Source organism: Hirundo rustica, chromosome 1, assembly GCF_015227805.2.
Source record: "Hirundo rustica isolate bHirRus1 chromosome 1, bHirRus1.pri.v3, whole genome shotgun sequence".
Taxonomy (NCBI): domain Eukaryota; kingdom Metazoa; phylum Chordata; class Aves; order Passeriformes; family Hirundinidae; genus Hirundo; species Hirundo rustica.
Genome location: NC_053450.1, coordinates 78,889,265 through 78,916,744, shown reverse-complemented (window position 1 = coordinate 78,916,744; position 27,480 = coordinate 78,889,265). Strand labels below are relative to the sequence as shown.

Sequence of the window (27,480 nt, the reverse complement as noted above, 5' to 3'; positions counted from 1 at the left end):
CCAAACTAAAACAAAGTGGAAAAAAAAATGTGGTTAAACAGAGGTTATTTGGAAAGCAGAAAGCCAAGGTTCAAAAGGGATGTTTATTTGTCTAGTTTTTTTTTACTTACAGTTAGAACTAAATATGTGAGCTAGATCTAGTCTTATAGAAAGCATATTTTCTCTTAGACTCCCTACACACAAAATGAACCAGACGTAGAAATCCTAATGTCACTAGCATGTGGCAGTCTCTGCATTTAGTTGATCCAATTTTGAATACAGATTGCCCCACATCAAATGAGACACCAAATATACTAGAATTTTCTAGTTTCTTGACCCTAGTTTTGTGCTCATGATTACTTTTAAGATTTTTGCCAGTATCTAAGAACAGATGGTTTTTAAAAAAAATATGAAAGTGGAATAAGTTTTGCCTTGGTTTGGTTTGCTTTTTTGTTTGTTGCAGGGGTTTCTACTTGTTTTGGTTTGGGTGTTTGTTTGTTTGGTTGGTTGGTTGTTGTTGTTGTTTTTGGTTGGTTGGTTGGTTGGTTGTTTTTTATCGGGTGGGTTTGGGGGGATGGGTTTGGTAGATCCTTAGGTAAAATTAGTAGCTGTATAATACACAGTAGGACTAGCACTGCTTGCCCTCCGGTGGTATGTTGAATTCTTCACTGGAATCTCATGATTATTTGCTGAACAATCACCATAATTGTCCCATCTGCCTCCATTTCATTCTAGTTATAAGCATCTTTTCCCTTAGTCCTCTCCCCTTTTTCTGCACTCCATGGCCTCAGGCAGGTCACTCACCCTCTCTGCTAATGCTTCTCCATCTGTAAAATGGGAGTAATGTGAGTTGTTGGAAAGATTAATTAGTGAATTAATATTTGTAAAGCACTTGAAAGATGAGAAGCACTAGATAAAGGCTAAGTAGTATAATTATTATTCTCAGAAGTGCCTTCATGAATAGGGGGGAAAAAAATACACAGGGTTTCGTCAAACTGATTAATATCAATATAGGTGGTTCTAGAGATAGATGAACCCAGGCTAGTTGGCTTTGCTAGTAAAGAGACAAATTAACATGAATGAATATGTAGTGTTTGTGGGTTTTACCCTTTTTTTAACAGACAGTATTAATATCACACATTTTCAGATCAATCACAAATTACAGCTTGAAAGCATGAGAGAAAATGCATCTGCGTATTTAGGAAGTGAGGCCCTGCATCTTCCAGCTTCCATACTCTTTTACTCTTGTTCCATCTATGTGAGTGTCTTTTAAACATGCTACTTATTACAGGTGCAAATGGAACTGAGAGAGTAACCGAGAATAAATATTTTAAAGTAATATTGTACAGTCTTAACTTTGTATTGTGATTCCATATTCTCTACCCACACCCACCAAAAGGCAAGTAATTTCCTAGTGCTATAATTAAGCCATCTTTCATTCCTCCATATTCATAAAAAGGGAAAAGAGAGGCTAAGGGCTCAAAATGAGTATGATCACATAATGATACTTCCTGTCCAGAAAAGATATAATTATTAGCTTGAACATTTCTTTTTCAAATGTGTCATATGATTAATTTGTCATATGTGGCTAGAGACTTCTACTCTGTTTAATCAGTGGAGGCCAAATTTTATTACTTAGCCACTCTCAAACCATACCATCTTCAAAAGAGGTAACAGGTGTCTGTGCTTTGTGGAAGCATGTTCTCTTCCAATGTGTTTCCAGAGCAAGATTGTATTAAAGACACAGTTCCAGCATATTCTGCACTGGTTTTTGGCAGCAAACTGAAGTGATGTAGAGTTTAAGATGCCACTGCTTAGTTCCCTCTGCAGGATACAATGCCCAAGTCTATGACAGACCACGGCCTCTGCTTCCCTGAGTGAGGAGGCAGCAGCTGAGACATAGATTTTGCTTGGGCTGCCTGAGCTACGGAGTCTGGGCTTTTTGCTCCGATCTCCTCCTGCCACCTTCAGTTTCCTGCTGGCTAGAACTGTCACATTTCATACTGTGATCTGATTCTCTGCCTTCTGAGCTTTTAAAATTAAGGCCTTAATAGATCCAACTGGAAATAATGACTACAGGATGGAAAAATTAAGAAGACATCTTTGTATATTATTGCTTTTCATTCTCTTTTCAGCTGTTCATTTAAGGTAAACCTTAGGAAACCTGATAATCACAAAGGCTTATGAGACTTGAAGTGCAGGATATAGTCAAAAACAGGCAAATGAGGAATAACATGCAGGTCTGCAAAAGGAAGCGATATTTTTTCTGAATGTTTACTCTAGGTTAGCAAACTCATGGGGGAATAATATGCAGCATGTAATATGTATCATATGCCTGTAGCAGGAGGGTGCTAGAGGAGGTAATGATATGATTGGTAAAAACAAGAAGGTAATTCAACAGAATTGGGCCCTGCTAATCAGTGTTTGTACTGAATTGGAATCTTCATCTTCCTTGGTATCTAAAAATAAGATTTATGTACAGTAGACACTTTAGCTTCTTGGTGTCACGGAAGCCACTTATTACACAATTGGATGCAGTGCAATACTTGTGGGAGTAATAATCTTACCATTAGGCACATGGAAGGCACTAAATAACTTCTACTCCTGATAACCTCTGAAGAACCTGGGATGAGGGACTGCTTTGCCCTCCCATTCATTCTCTCCTTCATGTGGTGTAGCTTGAGTATTTCCAGAGCAAATCTGACCAAGTGCTAACCAGCATGGTCCCACATGAAGGGAGAGTGCTGGCCCCAAATAAGAGCTTGTCTTACTGCCTGCTATTCCCATCAGCCTGCTCTTTCAGGGTTTGGCACGATTATGCTGCAGGTTCTCTTTATTTTATAGTCCAGCCTTCTTCCCTGCTACTAGGAAGCTGTCCTTCACAGTCAGTGGGCTGGTGTCTGTTTTCTGAGCAAAAACTTGTTTCACACTATGAAGAATGACACTGTGTGAGGAATTCAAATGTTTCCAGTCATGCACCTTTACAGCATTTCCAGCTCCTCCTGAATAGTAGCTGAAGGAATGAGGAATAAAAGCAATTTTGTTAGCAGTTGATTCTTTCTCCTACATAAGATTTTTTTAATGTGTATTTGGAAAAAGGCTGTATTATTCTCCCTGTTTTTTCCCACTATACCTATCCATTCTAGCACTGCCAAGAAAAGACAGTATAATTCTCGTTATAAGACTGGCCAAATAGGGAGCAAGAAAACAAAGAAAGAAGGATATTAAAAGAGACTGGAAATAATAATAATAATAATAGTAATAATAATAATAATAAAACAGATTAAAGATGCATCTGAAATGGAAAAAACTGAAAAAGAGAAGAGCAATATCATATAAGAAAACAGTCAAGGGTGAAATAAAAATGAAAACAAAACAGAACAATTAAAAAAAAAAAAAAAACAACCAAAACAAATATAAGTTCCCCTTAAAAGACTAAAACCTAGTCAGACAGATGCAAGTTATGATTGCTGGAAAGTGAATTTTAATTAGTATTTATACCTGTTACTATATTTTTCTGAGCTTTTCCAGAAATCAGTAGCATCTGAAAAATCTCAGGCAGAGATGTTGTCACATCCTAAGATCTGATTTTCTCTATTATTATAAAAGCCCTGTGGTTACCCTGAGAAATGGACATATATGATGCTTTATGACACTGAAAATGTGGCCCTTAAAGTGTGCTAGATTTATAGTATTAGTCTGAGTAAGTAGCAGACAGGCTTCAGCTATAAAAATGCCAGGGAGAATCCCAAGACTAAATTGCAGTTCAGTTTTGTCCCCTTCAAGGGGACAAGCAACCCCTCTTTATTCAGAGAGACAGGAACAGGGAGGCTAATGGATGAGTGTAAGATATTTATGTGGTTACAAGCAGTACATTGCACATGACTTGCTGCACTATCCTCTCCCCACTGTCCCTGCATGCTAAAGCAAGTTGATGGCAAAAGGGAGTGAGCAGAGAGATTTTACTGGGAAGTTGTAAATTGCTGCTGAGACAGATCATACCACAAATCACACTGTTCCCTTCACCTGAACAAGAGGGATGTGAGGTAGGAATTGTACTTTAGAAAGGATGTTCCTGAGTCATTCTGTTTCCCACACTGCTCCTGTGGTGCAAATTGCAGGGTGCAGTTTTCCTGTTTTGTCTAAAGGAGGTTTATAACCCCCAGCAAAAAGAAGACCCAGACCAGAAACTGCAAACTTTGCTACAAAACCATGCTCTTGGTTACAGCTGTTTAATTGCTTTTCCAGCTGAGCTGTATAGGTGTATTGCTGACAGAAATTTTCAGAAGATTAACTAACTTTGAATATAAGTTTTCTTGGTCCTTTAGAGTACATTCTAGTAGTCTCAAGGTTCTCAATCCATACAGAAAGACACATCAAACAGCCTGAACTGTACCGCGATTGTTATTTCACAGAAGTGCCTTTATAGTATGCATCTGTAAATAAAATAGTATTGCAAGCACATATCACATTTGAATAACTGTTCATTCTGTTTCCTTCTTTATAATTATGGACAACAATAATTTACTTGGTGCTTGAACATGAATGGTGTTCCTCTGTGATACAAAGTTTATTTCTCTCAGATGGTGGTTAAACTTCATAACTGTGGTCTGTTTCCATTTTACATCATCTTTTTACTTTTATTTTCATTTGCTCTTTACTAGACCTGAATATATCCTTAAAAATATTATCCCTCTACATTTTCTTTCACTTACAGGGCTATGTACCCTCTCCACCCATAAGTTCCCTACTCTTAGAAAGCATAATGTTCATAAATTCTTCCCAGAACTGAATTGTAGGTTATTTAATCACCACCTGTTTTCCCCATATCATTATGATTTTGGGACCATTCCACTGTGGTATTAGGATGCTCCAAAACTTCAATTTTTAAATGCATTTTGTGGGCCTTTACCTAAATCTAGGGTTACCTGTACCTCCTGAATGTCTCAAACGTTGTGAGAAAGCCTCCAATGAAACAGAGATCACCAATATTGAAATGTCTCAGCCTACAAGGCTGGCTTAATAAAAGCACACAATTAAATTCAAACTGTACTTTACATAACATTATCAGAAGTGTCTTAAAGCAATATGCTATGCTACTTTCCTTATATTTGGAAGTCTGGCCTAAGTAGAAAGAATGGTACTGATTATTATTGCTGAACTGGGAGTGAGAACAGTGATCAGATGACATAAAGCAGTTTGGATTTGTCTGAGCCCCTTGAGGTACCACAAGAGGCAGCCTGATGAAGTCAGCAGTTTTCCACTGAGTATGACAAGGATTCAGCTGTCTCCTTCCATCCAGATCACAGCTTTACCTTAACATCAAGGGTCTGTTGAACAGAATCCTGAATTAAAGCACTGCATGTTCAAGATTAAGCTCTTTGCTGCAAGGAAATTTCCTGTGATGTCACCAGAAACACTGTTGCCAGAAAGTTTGGAAAAAATGATCCATATAAAAAAAAAAAAAAAATATTGGATGATGCTTCAGGAAGGTTGATCTTTGAAACCCACTGTAGTATTCATTGATGACCAATTGTATTGCTTTTAAATGAGATCTCACTAATTTATAGATCTGCTGTTCAATTCCACCTAAATCACTGCAGCTGTGCTGATCTAGGCCAGACGAGAGTTTGGAGTTGCCTTTGCTCAGCTGGTACTTTTGAAATTAATGAGGATGAGAGTAACATTTCAGAGCTACTGTGCACGGCAGTTAAGTATTACTAAAAGTTTACCAGTCTCATTGTCTGTGGAGGCTATGGGGGAAAAGTGGTTGCCAAAATATGGAAAATATGGTGGCTGTGAAAGTTTAAATGGCTCAAATGCTTTTCTGCTGAGCAATTTTAATGTCTAAAAGTGGTTTTATTATTTATGTTTTTCTCTAAAGAGATGAAGGATAAACATGCTTCTACTTAATCTTTTCTATGTATTCTGCTGGGTTTGCTGTTACCCTAGAGCTCTTGCACACCTTATTTCTAGTTTCTGTGTTTCCAGCCAAAATGAAGCAGACAATATCTCTTTTTTTTTGTTATTTACTTATTAGCAAAAGAGAAATTACCCAGAAAATTGACACTCTTAGTACTACATCCTGTCTGGCATTTTTCTTTTTTTTTATACCAAAGGTTATTTTTAAGTGTAGGAGAAGAATAATTCTATGTGTTGAAGCTATGAACATAGACAAGATTTGCTTCTAGTCCTTTCTATTCCTGAGACTCAACAGAGGTGACACAACTGACTCTATGAGTGATTTGGGCCAGTGGGGAAGTTGTGACCATATTAGCACATTTCTTGCTGTTCCTCTCTGGCCTTTTATTCTGTATTGAATTTACATTGATGCATGATTAGGTATTGAGCTGAAGTAGTTTGTGTCTTTATGAGAATATTAAGAAACTTACGCTAATACTGCTTTCTGTATTTATTTTGGCATTCAAACTATTCGAATGACCAAGTTTGGAAATAGAACTTTTTAAAAATATTCTATTCATCTCTAGGAAATATATTTTAGTGGAGCACAAATATCTGATGGCCTTGGACAGTAAAAATACCATGGATTATTCAATGATACTGTAAAGGTCTTCTAAATTTTGCTGCTAAATCATTACTTGGTCAGGGATTTTTTCCCCATGATTAATATCCTCCTGCCCATGAGAAAATGTTTTTGCTTCGCATTGAGGAACAATACTGAACAAAGAAATTTTTATTGCGTAACCATTTTAGATTCTGTTATGATTTCAAAATACACTCACATGTACATATTAATTCTTTTGTATAATCATGGCTTGGGGCAGTAAATTCAAAAGGTTAATTAGAGATTCCATAGAATTTTATTTTATTTTTTTAGTGCTTTAATATACTGCCCCCTTTGTGTAAGAATGATGTGCTGAGAATGGTGCTTTTTTTTTTTTTTTTTAAATCTATATAAGTAACAGTATAATTTCCCATTGAAATAATATTATTTTTCTTATCTCCTTGTTCAGAAAAACCTCTGTCCCTTTATTGAGATGACTCATAGGAACTGAATTTAAAATTTTAAGTTATATTTAGGATTGGGAATAGGGCCCAAGGCACCAGAATTTGCTTCTGTTATTTAGACTGTAGCAAGATTCATGAGTGAGTCAAATTATTGTTTTCTTTCCTTAACAATGAATTTAAAATGCCAGTGTCTTATCTAATAGTCCAAGACTACAGTAAGTTCCAGTTGTTTCTGCACAAACTGAAATCATGTTGTCACTTCAGGTTTTTTTCTTTCATGCTTCAGTCCCTTTTCTGGATCTGCTGTTATTTTTTTCCCCAAACATTTACTTGTGGTGAGAAACAATTAAAATAATTTAGTTTTGTACAATGGACTTCCAATTAATGTTGACCTTTAAACCTTAAAAAGACAATCAGAACATTGTGTGAAAGATTATCACTTAAATTATTAATGCATGTATTTTTTAGTATAAAACTACTGGAAGATATTTGAAAAGGTGATATTAAATGGAAAAAAAAAATAAATCTTGTTATGGGGATCTTATTGGCTGGAACAGCAGTTTAAGGGAAGTATTTAAATTTCTAGGGCTGATGAGAGCTAAGATTCAACTAAACAAAGCATCATGTAACCTGAAATTGGAAGCTTACAGAAGTGGCAAATAAATTGTCTTAATAAGGTCCTTTTCATATATAATTTCTTTAATTGTATTTGAAATCATAAATAATACAACGTGTGTCTGTGGATTACATGTTTCATGGGGATGCCATGTCAGAACAGATAAACCTGTAAGCATTGGGATGGTTTCCACCCTTTCACTGATACAAATGTAGAGGTAAGGAGAACAGCCTCTTTTTCAGTGGGGGTTGTAACAGGAAATCACGTTAGTCTTGACATATAAACCCCTTTACTCAGGAATGTGTTTATGTTTCATGTTAATATGTGTAAAAGCCTTCTTATTTGATTAATTAGTAGATTAAGTATTACTTTGTTACCATAGTCCCAGGGCAAGCATGAGTCCCTGGGTGATAGGCATTCAATAAATTGCAAAAAAAAAAAAAAAAAGTAACTTACATTCTAAAAACTTTGCTGTCTGAATATAAAATATTGACAATCTTATTATCTGGATTTTGTTACACACTGAGGTGCTTTTCAGTGGAAAGAGGGTGGCACTTCCAGAGGAGGAACCTTAAAATTACACGGCTAAGACTGCTAGGGTAGAAAAGTTGATGTTATCCTACTGATGGTCTAAGGGGCACTTAGATTTATTTCTTGTTTCTCAGGCATTAAAGCCAGGGTGAAAAATCATTGTTATCTGTCTTGCTAAATAAACTGGAGATTCAAACTTTCATGGTTACTTCTGACTGATCTAAATCACACTCTTTTCTCTGTAATAATCAGCTTTCTGATGTGAATGCCTTCAGAAAGTAAACATATAATCCATTTTCTCTGCCACTTAACAACTTAAAAAGTGCTTTCTTTACTGCTTTTCCTACTAAACCACAATTACATGAATTTTCCTGAAAAATGTATGAGTAGAACCAAAGTAAATACACTTGATTAAGAATTTCAGTACATGTTTATGACTAACTTTGTTTCAGCATTCATGGAGAAACTTATGATAACTATGCATGTACTAGCATTGCTACTATAGGTTCCAAATCTGCTTCATTAGTTGCTATCAAAATATCCGTTTTCCATTTTAGATTGGTGCTTTAGATCACGAATACTAAATATATTATTCTGTGAAAAAATCTATTTTTAGTCACAATACCATTTATCTATGGCACTTCCATAGATAAATCTGATTGGAAAATGGAGTCAACTGCTTAGTGCCATAATTATCGTCCAAGAACAGGAAAATAGCAGATGAGAACAGTCATAAAAGTTGACACACTTTGGTTTGACTGATTCGACCATGTAAGTCTGAATACTTGATACCCTGAAGTCTAGTTTCCATAATACCCTTGAATCAAAAAACAAGTAATGAATACATCTCATTCCTCTTTTGCTCTGCTTTTTTTCATCCTGATCTAAATTTAAACTGTTATCTTTAATAGATTTATTTGTATCAGTGTAAATGAAAGGCAAATTAGATCCTTTAAATGCATTCCTTTTTGGATTTTCCCCTCTGCTGTAAGAGAGGGAAGAACTTTCATTGCTGTATTGTGATTTTCTACTGATTTATCTCCACATTGAAAAGTCCTTTCTGTACTAATTTGAAATTCTTTCTCCACGTTTTATTTAAATTGCCACATACACTTGTTAAATAATTCTAGTCTGTTTGGGTTTTGTTCTTTTCTTTTTCTTTCTATGGTGACTGATTGCCATCTGGGGGCTAACATGAGCCCACCGGACTAATTTCACTTATTCTGCCCATTAACTGCCATTGTCTCCAGGGTCAGAAACAAATGTACGAATCCACTTTATCTCTCAGCTTACAGAACATCTCATACAGTGAGCCTTGCATTACGAAATGGCTACATCAGCCTCTAATTACTCAGCTTTACCCTGCGTTGAATGCCCGGTGTACCTTGAGAAACAGCATGCAAAAGCACATTTGTTTAAGTCCTCAGATGGTTAACATTGTGCATAACCTCCTCACAAATTACAGCCTCAGCTGCAGCACATCCATTAGTCTGGAAGAATGAAGATTCCCAAGCGGCCCTGGTGCCTTTCCCAATTCCCTTGCGACCCACCAATCCTCTCAGCGCTCTCTCCGCATGTAGGGAGTGTTCAGAGCTAATCAGGTCAATGATCATCTCACGGCTCAAGGGACATGACAGGAGCCTATCACAGCAGCTACAGGATCTTTCAGACCTAAGCACGCTTGCTGAGAATCTCGTGTTAAGAAACATTGCTTTGGTGCCTCTTCCCTCACTCCCTACGAGCCTCTGAGGATTTCAGCTGATCTCTCTCTCTCTCTCCTATAGACACTGAGTTCACTGAAAAAAAGGCAGAGCAGCATGCGGCTACCCGGAGGGTGTTGATTGAAACTTAGATTCTCCCCGATCCCTGTTGGTTGGACTGATGCTCCAGCATTACCAGAAAAAAAGATTTCAATTAAGGTAAGTGCTGCTTTATCTGGCTGCCTGCGTCGTGCCGAATTTCTGCATGGAAAGTTCGAACTGAGCGAAGTGCCAGCCTGCACTGCAGCAAGGGAGCCCGCGCCGCGCCGCGGGAGTGGGCTGGGGGCAGGACCGAGCGTCCCAGCCCGGAACACCCTCGCCGGAGGGATTCGAGTTTTAAGCAGCATCTTATAAATAGCTCCAATTTTCTCCGATGCTGTGATTCTCTGAAGCTGGCCAAAAAAAAAAAAAAAAAAAAAAAAAAGACCCAAAAAAACAAACCCAAAAAAACCACCACCCCAAACAAAAAAAACAAAGCCAAACCAACAAACAAAGAAGAAAAAAAAAAGTTAGAAGCGTGCAGGAGTGTGAGAAGGGAGGAGGAGGAAAGGCAAGTGCACTTTCCCTCCTTGTGTATGTATTTGAGAAAGCACAGCAGCTGGAAAGCAAAAGTACATTATGGTAAAACATAATCCTGAATAAGGAGCATCATTCCTTCACCAGCAGGAACTCGTAGATGCAGGGCTTCAGAGTCCCATGGCATTTAAATAAGACAGTAAGGGATTCTTGAAATGTGAGTCAATATGCATGCAGCTTTCCAGGCTACCCTCGGACTGAAGACTGTGACTGGCATGTGGAAGGAATGTCATGCTCCGAGGCTGGTAGGGTTCAGATAGTTGCTTTTGTAGGATTAGCATTTCTCATGTGTGGTTGGGGGGCGGGGGGCAGTGTAAGGGTGATTAAGGGTACTGTTTCCATTCAAGTGGCCAGAAAATTTAATTGGTTGCTATGGGGTGAGAGTAGAGTTTGACTGCAGAGAGAGAGGATGCATTTTTTCATGGGCTGATAGAAAGTGAGACATATAAAAAAAAGAAAATAGACTGATGCTTGAAAATTTTTATCTGTGAGGAAAAAAGACAGTAGATGAGGGAGGCTGTCTTGAAAGATTAAATGAGTAATAGGAAAATGTCAGAGATTTTTACACAGCCTGTAGGTAGCTAGCCTTGTACTTATGGTCTGTCCACCCTGAAATGTGTAAAGTGAACTGACTTGGATAGTCTCAGTCATGTCCACATTTGATAGCTGTGCTATTAGGGGATGTAATTAAGGCCATTTTGTAAAGAGGCCAAACTTTTTAGTACTGTAAGGGATGAAATTAGGATCTGTTGTATTGAAAATGTCAGTTCTCTCTGTTGCCCTTAAAAGTTAACACTTTTTTTTTTTTAAACCTCCATCATAACAGAAAGAAAACATTAATGGAAAGTTAAGTGATTTCAAATCTTCATAGCTTCGACAGATGTATAACTTCTAGGCAGTTTGCAAAAGTGTGAACTAATTTCACTGCCAGTTTTCAGGCAGTGCTGTTTATTGACGTTAAATATCTCTATTGTTGATTATCATTTATTGTTGGAAATACAATTCACAGCACTATATCCTGCATTAAAAACTCAGCTAATCAATATGGACATACACCTCTCAAACCTCTGCCCTGCTCTGCTCCTCTCCTCACCGCTTGCCCCTCCTTGCTCACAAATGAAAAAAAAAAAAAAAGAAAAGGAAGAATTCAGGCAAATGTTGGTTACTCGCAGGTTACTTACTCCATTAGCCTTTTCAGTGAAAAATACCAAGTTGACTTTCTTGCAAAATCATTAGCATAGGGGGAAGTGACCTGAGGTTTTGGGGGGTTGTTCAAAGACTACTGACAGTTTACTTTCTATCTCTATATTCTCCTTCTTGAAAATTATTTAAAAAAGTAATATTTTTATAATGGTGACTGAATATATCCACTTTTTCTAGGAAAGGAAGCTGGTTTTGGGAGTAGTTACATGCACTGATCCTCATTTTGGTGTAGCATATGGCTCACTTCATTTTTCATGTTATGTTTATACGAGATTTACTAAATGCCTGGGCTCTTCTTCCACACAGAAATGCAAGTCTTGACCAGGGTAGAAGTATTTCAATGCACATATAAGAATGCATTGTATAAGTCTTCACTTCTTTTCCAACTAATCAATGATTTTTCAGTATAATATTCATTCATATACATCAGAATATTCATTATTAAAAAAAAAATCAAGATACAATAACTTAATGCACTGCAAGGAAAAAAATCAAGCATAAAACAGTTGCAGTTGGAGACATCCAGGTTACATACAAGTAGCAGGAAGTTCCATTCCAGTCTTTCACAAGGTCTGACTACAAACATTATTTGACATGATGGCTTTGTTCTCCCTTTGTTTCACAAAGCTGTTGCTGTAAGTAAGAAAAAAAGAAATAAATCACACTTTCATGGCAATGTGTCTCTGTGTTTCTAAAGTCTTAAAAATACATCTCTATTATTATTTTACAAGATCACATGTTCTATCTGCTTGTAAGCAAAAAGCGCTTACTTTCCAGTGTGCCAGGCTCAGAGGTTTTATGACATGAGAGCTTACCTAACACTAACACAAGGAAATGCTTGTTTATCTCATGTTTTGATTAAAAAAAAAAAAAAATCTATAATTATTTCCTGATCTGGGCTGTGAGCGTCTTCATACATAGTTATGCTCCTAAAAGTGACCTCCGCAATGTGGGAAATAACATTCCTCTCATTAAACAAATAAATTGGGGCATGTGACTTACTGAAGCTTTTCAGACTACTTAAACATAGGCTGACAGATTACACAGGAAGGCAGTATAGCCTAGTTCTCTCTCTTGAAGTTTTTTGTTTGTTGTTTTTTTGGGGGTTTTTTTTGTTTTTTTTTACTCTAAGGCTGTATCAAATACTATTAAATATATAACTATACACACTGTTCAACTTTATTTCAGATATTTCAAGTTCTTTGGTTGAGGTCAATGCTAATTTTTTTTGTCTCAAGCTATATCTCGTTATAACTGACAGCAGAGTACAATTACTACCTGGCCCAACTCTGTTGAAAATTAGTGCTTGATTCTAATGTTTAAATGTTTTACAAGTTTTTTGGGAGATTCATTAAAATTAGAATGGGTAAAGGAAAGGGAGCTCTATGGAAACTGTCATGAAACCAACCACACACTAGTGAGGAACAGTCACGCTAAAACAGGGATAGTGACATGAGAAAGAGGAGACAACTATTAATGACTATAGTTCATAATCCAGATAATGTAAAAGAAAGAGATATATTATCCTAAATGATATATAATTTCAAGTGTATGGGGTGACAGTGAGATAGAACAATCTTCAGGGGTTTGTGAGTTTCCACAGTTTCCCTTCTTGAAGATATATAGGGAAATTGCTTTACCTGAAAAGGAGGTTTTAAACCCCACATTATTAACATAATATGGGTTGAAGAACAAACATCAGCTTTCCTAGCAAGACCGTTGTGTCCCACCAGACTCTCGTTATCTCTCTTCCACTTGTTGTTTTCATAATTTATTTTCTGGATGCTTATTCTTGCACCTCAGAGTAGCACCTTCCTCTTTGTATAGTCTCATTTTCTTCCTAATGATATATGTTTATCTTCATTCTTTTCCTCTTAATATTCCCTAGTTCTTTCCTTTTCATCACCTACCATGATTCTCTTCCTTCCTTTGATGCTGCAGGGCCATTCCTTTTCACACTTGGCCCATCTGTGTAAATTTTTCATTTTTAATTGGAACAAAAACCCCACTTGAAGACACTCCAGTGCTCATAAGAATGGGATATGTGTGCTCCAGCGACTCCATCACCTTTTGATCCCCTTTTTCTCTATTTTTTTTAATCGTTTTTGGTTGTACAATCTTTGTGTCTTTGTATCTCACTGCCAGTAAGCAGCTAGCTCAGTAAGACATGGTTCTGCTTCCAGCTTTAGAGTCTACGTGTGTGTCTAGGCTGCAGAAATCACCTGCTCTTCCCTGGTTCATGGAAACAGACTGCAAGGTTTAAGTCATCTGCCTCAGGATGACATTATTTTCACAAAAGCATACCTAACAGTTAAAAAGAAGCAAAGATTACAGTGTATTATGCTTTTAAATGAGTAAGCTTTGAGCATATTTACAGGGGTTGCTGTTTCCAAGCCACTGTGAAAGCTGCACCTCCTGAACGACTTCTCAGACTCTAATAAGTTGATATAGAGGCTAATTTATTCTTTGCTACTACTTTTTCCTGGCTACCCTTTTTACTGTGGCTTGTCATAGGTCATGTGGCATGTCAAAGAATGACTTTCAAGCACTATCTTCTTTTGTATTAACTGAATATTTCACAAAGGGTCAGTTGTTTTGTAGAGATGTAACTCATTGAAGGCACTAGGATTGGCATGTGTCACGGAATATTTGTTCAGGTAATTATTTTGTAGAAAAGCTTTGAGGATACAATGCTCTTTTTGTGAGGGACAAAGCTTTAGTCTGCTTTCTTGTTGAACCTTCAAGCCTGGTGGTTTGACCAGGGAAAATTTGCCAGGTAGAAAAATTATACATCGAAATGAAATACAAACCTACCTTGCCATATTGATTACTGGAATTTGTATTTAGCAGAGGTCCAAAAAACACAGCTTTTGCAATGCTAATACTCAATGGATTGTTTAAAGATTCCCTTCTTCTCACTACTAGATGGGAACTAAGAGAGTTGACATCATGAGATCTGGTCAGATTACTTTAGGAGAAGCTGTGGTTCAGTTTCTGTCAACTGTATCAGTTTAGGTTTGAGGGTGAAGAGTCTTCCTGCAAATATCACACTCAGTGATGTACAGCAGACAGTTCTGGGCTGGAGGACCATCTTTCTGCTGCAGGTATCTCAGCTGTCCATATTTTTTTAAGGCAATAACTGCATTGGTTGGGACATGTATAATGTAATCTTTGTTTACTATCCTGTGTTGCAGCAGAGTGGAATTTGGGGTCTGTGGGTGCTGTAGTCCATCTCTGTACTGTTGTATGGAATGACCCAGACTTGGAACCACAGCTCAGATGCAAACGTTTATGGAGATAATCATAACAAAACTAGAGGTCTGAGATTGAAAATTAGAAAATGTCTAAGGGTCTAACTCACAGTAAAAATCTGTCTACCACATAAGTTTAAAAGTTGTATATTTAGGTACTAGAATTATGTGATCTGTCAAATTTCAGATTACAGTATATTTGGAACAGTCTCCCAAACTGATAAATACTCAGTTAAATTATTTGGATTAATAGATTTTGTTTCCACATTTAGGCCAGATTTATTATTGTTTTCATGCACGCATTTACTCACTGTCTGCATTAATACTTTGTCCAGCACACCAAATACACTTACAAAATACCACAGTGACTGGCTTGATTAGTAAAATGCTTGAAATTATTTTTTTCCACTAAAGGCAAATAGGTGTTCAAATCCATCCCTTTTTCAGAAAACAGGTAAGACTTTTGACCTTTCTTGATCAACAATGTACTCTTGTACTGATCCCATAATCCAGCTTTTTGAACTGGCTCATTTGACCTAGAGTCTATAAGCATTAGGTAGGTTCCTGGCTGCTGCTCTCCGAAGGCTGCCAGCAGGTGCCAAGTGGAATTGTAAATGCAGACACACATTTGCTAAACACTTGTCTGTGGCCATTTATTAATGTCACAAAAAAATTGGTTTGTTTATGCAGTTCAAACACTATCCACAGGACTTGGTTTGAACTGGAGACCTAGATTCTCACTTCCTTTCCCTTTTGCTTATGTTTGTTCTGCAGTCCCCTTGGATCATTTATATGGTTAGTTAGTTATACTGCAGTATTTCTCTGTATGGTGGTGAAGTGATAAAACTATCACTAAGCAGCTCTCTTAAAAGCCAGTATGAAGATCACAAAGTACATTTAATAAGAACCTCCTTGGCATTCTATCCTCAGGCATACTGGCTCTGTGTATGTGTTACACTTTCATATATCTGTTTTATACAAAGTTCAATGCATAATCTAAGCAACAACAACAACAAAGATTCCATTCCACGATTCATTTTCCCTATTTAAGAAAATGCTGCAAATAAAAACAATGTTGTTAAATGGAAAATTTTATTACAGATTACTAAGGATCTTTGTAGCATGAAGAAAGCTAGAAAACAGTATTTATTTACTAGGTTTTAATTGTCTTGAACAGTGTGAGAAGAATTTTACTCAATACTTCTGCTTGGAATTTGATGATGAAGCCATTATGCCAAATCTGAGATCATTCAAATTTATTTCAACAAGCTTTCTATAAAAACTCTTCTAGCTCAAGTAATATTTCATTCATTAAAGTGGAGTAATAATTATATAACAAAATGAAAAGCCACTGCCTTTCCATTTAGGAGACTTGTATGTTTGCTTGTTAAGTGTCTCTTCAATTCTCTCTAAAATATTAATAGCATTCATGGTACTTGGTTGCCATAATTTTAAATATGTAACTATATCTCTTTAAAAAGGTTTCATTTACAAGAAGCACTTTTTATTACTTTACTACATAATTAATAATAATTTTGGGCATAAGTTCACATACTCAGTGTAGCTCTATCTCACTGTTATTCCAAACGGATGTTACATAAGTCCTGATTTACACTATTATAAGAAAAGAAGGAAAAAAGAAGCCTTATGCCTTTCAATAAAGGTCCTGAGTGATGAGCAGACCTCTCAGTAAAGCTGTGTTTCATATTTTCATGATGAAGTAGCCTGCTGGATTTTTTTGGTGTTGTGTTTTGTTTTGTTTTGTTTTTTCTTTTTTCCTTTTTCTTTAAATCTGACCTCCTAGATAGTGACACTCAGGTTTTCTATAAACCAGAGAATTTTGTAATTTAGCCTTTCCTCCTTTGAACTGCTTCTTGGAGGAGAACATGACCAAAAAAAATAAAATTCAGAAAATGTGATATACCTGGTTTCTAACTGAATGACTGCATATGTCAGAATAAATATAGAGTGTGAAAAGTGGTGTTGAAAAGGTAAGTGCTGATAAGGAAAATACTCAAATTAATTTTCTAGTTAAAATGCTTTTTAAAGAACATCTGATGTTTTTGTGAATCAGTGTAAAAATTGCTATCCTATTTTTTGGTTGTCACTGCATATAAATCTAATAAAGTTTTCAGAGACCATCACTTTCTTCTGCATTTGTCCTCATGTCTACTCACCTCATTCCTATCCTCCTCTTCTTACTATTATTTGTAAATGTCCTTTGTTAATGCACAGAATGCGTAAGCAACTATTTCAGGTGCATCAATGGACTTCAATCCCACTCTGCATTAACCATCAGATGCAGAACATAGCAATTACCTGTCACTCTTTCTCACCTTGAGAGCCAAAATTTATCTGTCATGGATGTGTTTGAATTCCAGCAGCCAAGAATGTGAATAATCCTAGGCTAGATGTAGAGAAGATAGTAGGTATGGTAGGATGGAGCAGAGTCATCAGAGCAAGCAATTGGATGATTTTAATAGATAAAGAGAAAAAAAAAAACCAAAAAACCCAACCAAACAAACAAACAAAAAAAACCCCAACAACAACAAAAAAATAAACTGCCCCCCTCCCCCACCCCCCAAAAAAATCCCCCAAACCAAAAAACAATGCAACCAAAAACACCAACAAACAAAAACCACCACTAAAAATCCAAATCCACCCTAAAAATCTCTGCAGGAAATATTAGAAAGTAGATTGTCCCTTTTTCTTTTTTTTCTTTTTTTTTTTTTCTTTTTTTTTTTTTCTTTTTTTTTTTTGCCTAGGTTTGGGGTATTTTTGGTATGGTAGAAGTATTTTTCTCCAAGCCTGTTACTTAAACTGGGTTGTTTTGCTTGTTTATTTGGTTGGGGTTGTGGGTTTTTTTTTTTTTTGGTTTTTTTTTTTTTTTTTTTTTTTTTTTTTTTTTTTTGTGTGTGTGTGTGTGTGTGTGTTGTTTTCTTTGGTTTTTTTGTTATTTTTGTTTTCCTGGAACAGTCTGGAGCATTATCTTCCAACAAACAATGGACATTTTTTGCAAATGTTTTCTAAAGGTCACTCTTTTTTAATCAACTCTCTTATTCTGTAATAATTGTATGACATTTTTTGCCCTATTTGTGATCAAAGAGCATGAATACTTTAAATAGAAAACTCACACACTTAACTGTCTTTCTAAATGTTGCTGTTACAGTTGTGTGCAGATCTGAAATGGGGGGTGCTGAACAACCAGAATTACCATTCACTTCTCATTACCTAGTGGCTGTACAACCCTTTTTGTGGTAGGTGCCTAGGGATGCTAATTCAGATAAAAATAGCAAGGTGCTGTGTTTAAATTTTCTCTTGAGTGGAAGGTCTCACAACTATTTCTAAATATGTCTTTGGTCCAGTCAAAGTATGAACACAGTTCATGTTCATGTACCTAGTGATAGATGATGATTTTAACTAAGAGCTGAGATTTCATAAATCTAACTAAATATAATCTCACTTATTTGATAAAGAGCAGCTGGAGCTGATTACCCTACCTCAGTTATTTCTATTAGTGTAGGTTCTACCAGCCAAAACACAAGTGGATCTATCTGAAATGTTTTGAATGCAGTGTTTAGGTTCATCAGGCATTTCTTTTTCACCAACTGTTCTTTTGATGCTCTTTGGACAAATATCATGGTAAATAAATAGTTTATTATCATTTCAAAGCATACTTTGGGATGTTTTGCCTCTCTGCCTCTTTGTGCCTGTATGTCTTGTGCAAAAATGATTAAGGCAGTAGAGCACTTGTGCCATCTAAAATTTTAAAACATGAAAGTGCTGGAGGCTATGTCTATGTGTGTTGTGTGGCTTACCAGCTCATGTTGTTTTCAAATTTTATTTTGAAGAAAAATAGTCTGATACTACTGATTTCCATAGTTAAACTAGCCATTTTAGGAGTCATTCTTCTAAAGTTTCTGATCAGATATTTCCCCCTCCCCAGCAAAAGTAAACAACAATATTTGTTTTGGAAAATGTCTCCTTCATACCTCTTTAGTGCTAATCTCCTTCAACAGAAATTGCCTTTCTTGCAAAGAAACAAAAGTTGGGTCAAATGGGTTTCATGGGATATGTAGATATATTTTTTTAAAGTGCACTTCATAAGGTATAAATGTGATGTTTTAAATAGCCTGTCAGGAAAAAGAAGTGATTTTTAATGCAGATCTATGAAATAGATGCTCTTTAGTAGCATCATTACCCCGAAGGCAAACATTTGAAAAGGCAGAGAGCACCATAACACTAAGATAAATGTTTGAGTAAAAGGCAAAATGTAATGCAAGTAAATAGAAAAACATTTCCTGTCAAAAAAAAGAGAAAGTATTAATAATCAAAATTATTGTTCTATTTTTTTTAGTTTATTTGTATGTCTGTAATGAGGCATTGAGGTTATTTTAATATTGAGGAATTTTTTTCTCTTTAATTATTTTCAAAACATTTTAAAGTCTTTATTTTTTTATTTTGAAAATAATTAGGAATACAAATTAAATACATAATATGTATATTCTTTATTATGCAAAATTCTATTGCTCTTTTACTGAAGCAAAACACAGCCACAGAAATGAAAATTAATTCTAAGTAATAATTTTAAGTGCCGCTTCACAATTCTTTATGAGAGTATAATTCCATGTATGCTAGAATTTGATATTCTAAAAATGTAAAAATTCTCAAGCTCTCTGTAAAACCAACTGTTATTTGATAATCATTGTCGAGAGTTTTGTAATTGGATAATCTTATTCATCCCTCTTTGAGGCATTAAACTATGTTTTATGGAAGGTATTGTGAAAGAAGCACTGCTCTGGTACTATAACCTAGCTTTAATTTCATTACAAAGGTTATTATGTTTACCAACCTCACAAATGAAAGAAGTTTAGAGTCTGCTCAGTACATTGTCTCATAGTCAAAAATCTACAGCAACAGAAGCATCTGGCAAACTCTGGTTTACAGAGCAGGCAAAAAATTGTTCAGAAGAGTCAGCCTGGATTAAAAATGAATTTAACTTTCTATTATTTCATCAGAAGCTGGATCAGGCTGTGGCTGTGAAGTAGACTGGATATGATTGATAGAATTAGAAAATCTAACTGAGCAGGAGGTTTGATAAGCACTCATGAGAGCTTTGAAGTTTCATGGAATGTCTAAACAGAGTCTTAGAACTATTAAGTCTTGATTTCTACTGTACCCTTATGTCTGGGATTGAAGTGTCATTCAGTGGCTAGGATGTTCAGTAATAGGCAAGTTCCTGCTTCAGTCATTAAACCAGAGAAGTGTCAAGTGTGGAACTGTGCAGCACCTCTGACCGAGATTAGGTAAGAATGTGATTACTTATGTGATGCCATCAAGAGTTGCTGAGCTTTTTGTCTTGGACAAATTGAAGTTTATAAGTACTTGTGGCAGGTTGACCTTGGCTGAATGCCAAGTGCCTACCAAAACACAATATTACTCCCCACCTGGACATTGAAGAGAAAATAGGATTAAAAAACCTACTTGTGGGTTGAGATAAGGCAGTTTATTAAAGAAAAAGTGAAAGTTTTCATGTGTGCAGCCAAAAAAAAGAAAATGTTTATTCTCTACTTCTTGTCAGCAGTGATGTTCAGGCCACTTTCAATGTGTTGATCTGGAAAGCAAACAATTGTAAATATCAAATGTCACCTCCCCTTCCCCCTCCTTTCCTTAGCTTTTATATCTGAGCAGATGTCATATGGTATGGAATGTCCCTTTGGTTATTTTGGGTCAGCTGGTCTGGTCGTGTCCCACCCCTGGGTTTTGCCCACCCCCAGCCCCTTGATGTAGGGAATGCTGAGAGACAGCGCTGATGCTGTGCCAGCGCTGCTCAGCAGTACCCAAAACTCTGCTGTGTTATCAACATCATTCCAGCCACCAATACAGAGCACAGCACTGTGAGGGCAGCTGTGGGAAAATGAACTCTTGATCAGCTAGACTCAATACAGTACTGAAATGATTGTTGTTCTCTGCCAAAATTTCTTTGCCTTAAAAAACAAACAAACAAACCAACACAAAACAAACAAACAAACAAACAAAACAAAAAAAACACGTTAGACTTAGTTTGTCTCATTTTCCCTATCCATGTCGCCCACAAAGAGTTTTCTGTTCCCAGCTTTTGGAAAGTTCTCCATCCTCCCAGCATAGAAGTCAAGAGACTGTTTCCTTTGTCCATTCATCCCAACCCAGCAAACCAAGGGTAGTGGGTTAATGCTTTCTGGGAGTCATGTTTCCTCCACAGGTCCTTAGCATCCTTTTGCCTTTCCTGTTCCTAAGGAAGTAATGAGTCACTGTCTCAAGACCTAACTCAGATTTTTACAAGAGACTGGTTTGTGATCACAACATACCATGTCGGATATTAATCCCAGGGATTATCATAGGCACAAATAGAACATTCTTAGTTTGGATTAAGGAATTGGTGGGGGAAGAGGGATTGAGGCTATATATGTTCTTGAATATGGAAGCAGTATATTTATTTCGAATAACAGTGGTAGACAGTAATTACAGCCTTTGCTCATTCTCCTGCCTCAGGGGAACTGAACTACTGCTGGTTTAGGGGAGGCTAAGCTGCTGCTGGCTGATGTTGTTTAACACTTAGGGTCCTTTGAAACGGTTTGTGAACTACTTCTCCTTTCTTTTTCCTGTGTCTTTGATTTTCCTGATGGATATGTTCCTGAAATGCCATTTAAAGCAAGTTCAGATGTCTGTGCAAATAATATCTTTTAAACACATGGAGGAGACCAGCAACCATAAATCTTGACTTTAAGAGAGTCTGTCTTCAACAAATTCCCCCTCCTCCCCATAACTGGATGTGCTTGATTAAACAGCAGTTAATACATACTTATAAATGATGATTCTTATTAATATTCCTGTGCAGCTATAATGTTTCTTCTCTATTGTTCTCAGTCTTCCTAATGCCTAAGAATGGAAATTTAAACTAGTCTTGTTTTTTACTTTCAAGAACAGGAGAGTTCCTATTCTGCGTATATGTCAGCAAATGTGTCTGAGAAAAGGAAGTGACATTTCTATGAGCATGCACATACATGAACATCTTGGTTTTATATATTACTGTCAGACTGAGCATTCTTTGAAGTCAGTGTAATACCCACACTGTGAGATGTTGGCATATTCATCCAGTCTTTACACGTTTTGTATGCCCCTCAAGTTCTGAATAGACATTATGTAATGATTTTACCAATTTTTAGTTGTTCATTTCCTGTTTCTTCTCTCTAAAATCAGAGGATCCACTATTCTTTCCAATACTACTGTTGCCATTTTCTCAGGACAGGCAGGCTTCCTATTAAAAGACTCTACCTTTCCCCTTGGCTATATTCCTTTGCTTAACAGCTACCCCTTAGTACCCACTTTAGAACAGACACCAAGTCAAAGGAATAAAAGAGGATCTGTCAGATCAGCTCATCCTAAAGATCTTCTATATGACACTCTATCCAAGTATGTTCATATACTATTCTTAAAAATCCATGTTCATTCTTGTATATGTTTTTCCTTCCTGTGTGGCTGTTATAAAGGTATCCATATAATGGGTAAATAGAATGAAAGAAAAAATCAAAACCAGAACACTCTAATTCACACTATAAGTCTTTTAAATTAGGGTGAAACCAGCCATTTAAAATGTCATTAATATTATTGGCAAAATACGGTTTTATTCCATTCTTTAGAAGGTTGATGGATTTGCAGGACCCAAAGAAATAAGACCTTTACAGAATAGTCCAAAAGAGAATGTAATGCAACAATAGAAGGATTAATTGTGAAAGTAATCATGTTAGTTTTCTAATTATTCAAATCTTAATTACAACTGTGTTGGCCCAATTAGTTCAAAACACAAGGCTAATGTTAGGGTTGGGTGGATACTCAGCATCTGTGCAGAGTAAGAAGCATCTGTTGCCAAGTGGTGGAGCGATAGAAAGCGTCAACTCACCAGCTGTGAAGTCAACAAAGCTCTTAAAAACTAAATTTGAGCCAACACAATGATTTAGCACCCTTGGGACTGTGTAAACCTTATCACACATGTATACTTTAGCTAGTTGCTGTCACCTAGTGGGACTGAAATCTCGAGCAACTATGCATATTTAAATCTTTGTCTGCTTTTTAAACAATGCCCTGCCTGACAGGGATCGGCAGTGGGGAATATGACAGTGACATTTCTGCCTGTCAATGCTTCACTGGTGTTTTTGTTGTTGTTGGGTTTTTTTGTTGTTGTTGTTTTTGGGTTTTGATTTTGTTTTTTAACAATCTAGAGAACAAAATATTGCTAAACTATTCAGAATATGCAGTGCCTTAAGATTTTACAGCATTTTACAAGTATTTCATATAGACAAAAGGATAGAAAATAGTGAAATATTAAGAGAAATATCTTGTTTAAAAAGTGTTTTCTTTCCTGGCACCAGTTTTGTAGGAAAATGTGGCCATATTAAATATCCATTGTACCTTGTACTTCGTCTATTGCTATCAATTCCAGAAAGACAGGATTTTTATGATTCTGACTATTGATACTGATCCTAGTAATTTCTAGTATTGCCTGCAGAGACTGGGGATATTAATAGTGTTGCTAACTTTACAATGGCATGTTTAATATTTATGCATTATTAACATTTAATGGTAATGTATAAACTTTACTGAAAGATAATCAATTGGCAGCAAGAACAAGAGAAGAAGGTGAACATTAAAACCTAACATGGAATTATATTGAACACTAATGCATTCACTTATGACCTAGTTCTGAATGTTATGGATCCTTTGTCAGGGACATAATTTACATTACTTTCAAGTTTTTATTTATTCATATTTCACAAAGTACAGATGGAGGAGTGTTTAGATTCATTGTAGTCTGATAATGTTGTTAATTTACATGAAAAGCATAGAGTTTGGTATTCTACTGCAGTGCAATAGAAAATGAGCTTAACTTTCAAGATTGCCTTCACAAAAATTTTCAATTACATAAAATAAAATTAAACTAAGTTATAGGGTATTTCAAGCATTCTGGATCCCGGTTTCCTTATTTGCAAATTACAAGGAGAGAAACGTTTTTATTTCCTTCCTGTTTGAGCCAATATTCTTTTTAAAGTAAGGTTTGCTCTTTAATACAGAGCCTTTTGCTAATATATATATATATATATATATATAAAATATGCCTGTATGGAAATACTTGATCTATCAAAGCAGCAATCTGGCTAGACTGCAAAAGCCAAGCAACTCAACCTACTTGTATAAAAAATATTTATAAATAAGCACAACTACTTCTGAAGATATGTAATGGAGTGTAAACTTTATTGGTTGTAAACAGAGCATGACTTGTAAACATTGGTGACTTGGAAAGAATTTTTTTTTTTTTTTAATTCACAATATAAGTGTTTCAACATCTGCATAGTCAGAAAACAAATTCAGCAGTTCTTCACATTGTACTGAAATTTGTGTGTAATTGTGTATGCAGTGATGTAATGAAACAGAAAGTAGTACTACATTACATTTAGCCCAGATTAGCTGACCAATTTTTCTTATGATTGTGAGACTTCAACAAAAGCTCCTGGAAGATCTAATACTGCCTCCTCCACCAGAGTCACCAGTGCCATGTGTCTGACTATAGTATTGCTGTAAATGGGAAGGAGAAGGAACATAGTGAGACACGCAACATATTATTATATGTGCTCTAGTGCTTTGGATTTCAGCTTCCTTTTGCATCCGGGGCTGTATTTCACCTGCAAAATGTTCTTTCCTTTTAAATCATATTGACAATGTGAATAGCATGTGTATACTTTAACTAAACAACTTACCAATTCAAGTGGGCTGCCTCAGCTGTAAGGCATGAACTCAGAAGTGATAAAGCATGGCACTGCTTCAGTAAAATGGAATAAGAAATCATTTTGACAGAGCTTAGATCTTGGTCTGGGCTGTTGAATGGGTTTGGTTGCGGAATTTATTATTTTCCCCCTGCCTTCCCCTTTCCTTTCAAGGTCAATGTTCCTTATTTTTTGTAGAGCATGTCTTACATGACAGTACAGAAAGAAACACAAGCTGGCTGGGTTAATGCTTTTGGAGTCAAAGTGGACTCCTGAATGCAAGGAAACGGCATTTCCTGAGAAATGGAAGGAAACCTGAGAAATAGTGTTCACAGTCACCCCATGAAGACAAACAGTGACTGAACATTGGATGATCAGGCTGCATATTTTTTTACTAGAAGCGTGTTATGAAGGATTTTAAAAGCAATTTTTTTTTAGTCTATAAGTAAAGGAAATTCTCTCTTGTTTAATTCAACTGCATGGGATTAAAAGAGAGTGGAAGTGCTGTAGAATATTCTGTTTTGTCTGAAAACCAATTCTTGTTTATTGGGTCTGCAGACATCTTTAAAATACCAAATTTAGACAATAAAAAATAGAAATAATACCTTTTTATTTTTGCTTATTTTCTATCCTATCCTCTATTAATGCAGGAAACATTGTAAAAGTCAGCAGCAATGATTCTTTTGAAAAAGACTTGGCATTTGCCTATGATAAGAACAGAATTTTAAAATGTCTAAGCTACAGTGTTGCAGATGACTGACTGTAGAGTGTCTGTAACACTAGTTCATCTTTTTTGAAGCTTGCTTAGATCCTGAAAGAAGTAAATCTATGCTCCTTTAATCACAGAGGGAGATAATGCTTCCTTTGCTGGTCTTCTATCCTACGTGCTAAAACAATGGTAAAGCATCAGTTTCATGTTAACCAGACAAGTGTCACCTTGGTTTTACTGAGTTTTTTAAAGCCTTCTGATTGTTCATAAGATGGAGTCAGTCTCTTTAGCTTCTGTACAATATTAGGAGCAGTTTTCGCTTTTTCTCACACATGTGACATAAACAAATCCTTTGTTTATCTTTCCCTGTCCTTTGTTTGCATATTTCTAACCTTAAAACAACTGTAACTGACAGCTGGTCTGGCCATTTGGCTGGGAGGTGATAACTCCAGAAGCCAATCCACAGCCAGACCCACAAATGTATAAAAAGCAAGAAATAGGCAGAGAGGCTCTTGGTGTTGGTTCAGCCTTGGGCTCTCTCTGAGGAACAGCTCTGCCCTGCAAATCTCTGGTCTCCATGTGGTTGCTTTGCGTATCCGGATCACAGACAAGAATAACTTTATCTAACCCTCTACCCAGTACAACTTCTTGTGATGTATACATTTACATAAATACCACATTTGTGGGTAAAAGTAGTGGCAAGTTAAAGCTTGTCTCAAAATAAAAATCCTATGTTCAATGGATATCTTAATTTTTTCTTTGCTATAAAATACTGAACTTTACCTAGAACTAATGAGGTACAATAGAGTAGACAGACCATTTAGTCTGACAGTATCATTTCAGTAAGATGGTATTTCTTAAAATCATTTCTGCCAAAGCCAAAGCATTGCTCTCTCATAATTTTTTTCTATTATATTCAAATTGAAATTTTTATAGGGCTTTCTTTATGAAGACCATTTGGCTTACATTAGCATTGCAGTTTGAAAATGCACCTTGAAACTTCATGCAGCATATGAAGTCTTATCAATATATCATGTCTAAAACATAACAACTAAATCAAGTGACTTCAGTGAGGTTATTCCATAGTATTATAAGTTTCCATAAGAACAGCTAATGTCAATATCTATCTGGTAGAATCACATCAGCATTTTCTGCTACTTCAAATTGAATTATTATGGTAAGGTAAGTGAAAGAAATTATAAAATGTTGTGTGCCTGGGTGTCTAGACATGCTGCTTATATCTCATCACTAAAAACTGTTAACTGAGGTCAATGACATGCTGGGACAATTCCTTAAATAAGTTTTATCAAGTGCACTAACTTTGAAGTAGCTATTTACTTTTAAATGATACCATAAAAATGGTTATCATACTGATTCCATGAAGCATGTGTTATATTTATTTCAGTGATACTGGATCAAGATCTGATACTCCCATTTTTGAAAAAGAAAGTAAAACCAAGGAGAAGCTGTCTTTGTAGTATGTCTTGACAACATGTTGTTCCTTACTATGTTGATCAGTGTCATAATCACTTCTGTGAAGCAAAGTCATAAAAAAACCAGCTATGAATTCTTGAAAATTTAAAGGTATGAGGAGACTGTGTACTTTCTTTGTTTATCACAATTGTCTTGTATTGTTTTGCCACTGAGTTTTTCCACTGAAACCTTGAGACATGAGTACACTAATACAGAAACCATACAGTGATGAAGACAGCATGAAGCTTTTAGTGTAAAAGATCATTTTCCTGGGGAAAAAAAAAAGAATATTCTAACCACAGCAGAGACTTATGCGTCTATTTTAATTCATGTAGACTATTTTATGTTCATTAACTTCAACCTCTACAACATGTGATCACTAAGAAGAAACTGGTTTTATGTTGTCCTGCACAAAAGTTCAGTAGCCGTTTAATCCTCATGTAATCTGTATTAAAATAGAGAAAGTAGTCAGAAAACAGAGTAGAAGTGAGATGATGATTTACCCATTAGGCAAGGATGAAGACAATGTGTGTCATCCTATATGCCATGCCCCATATAAAGATTCTCTCTGTACTATTGCTTTACTGAGCTGAGTTTTTTTCTTCAGACTCCATCA

The 27,480-nt window shown here is 36.1% G+C and overlaps 1 protein-coding gene across 9 annotated transcripts in view; it reads left to right on the top strand.

Moving 5' to 3' along the window:
- The window catches only part of LOC120758783 (cadherin-12), a 578,611-nt gene that overhangs the window by 332,661 nt on the left and 218,470 nt on the right, over positions 1-27,480 (top strand). For 7 of the 9 annotated variants that reach the window (XM_058421638.1, XM_040077434.2, XM_040077424.2 and 4 more), the window contains one exon: positions 9,880-10,014. The exons of the other annotated variants lie outside the window; for them this stretch is intronic. The gene's annotated coding sequence lies outside the window, so the exon portion shown is untranslated. The remainder of the gene's footprint in view (positions 1-9,879; positions 10,015-27,480) is intronic. 9 annotated transcript variants of the gene reach the window in all.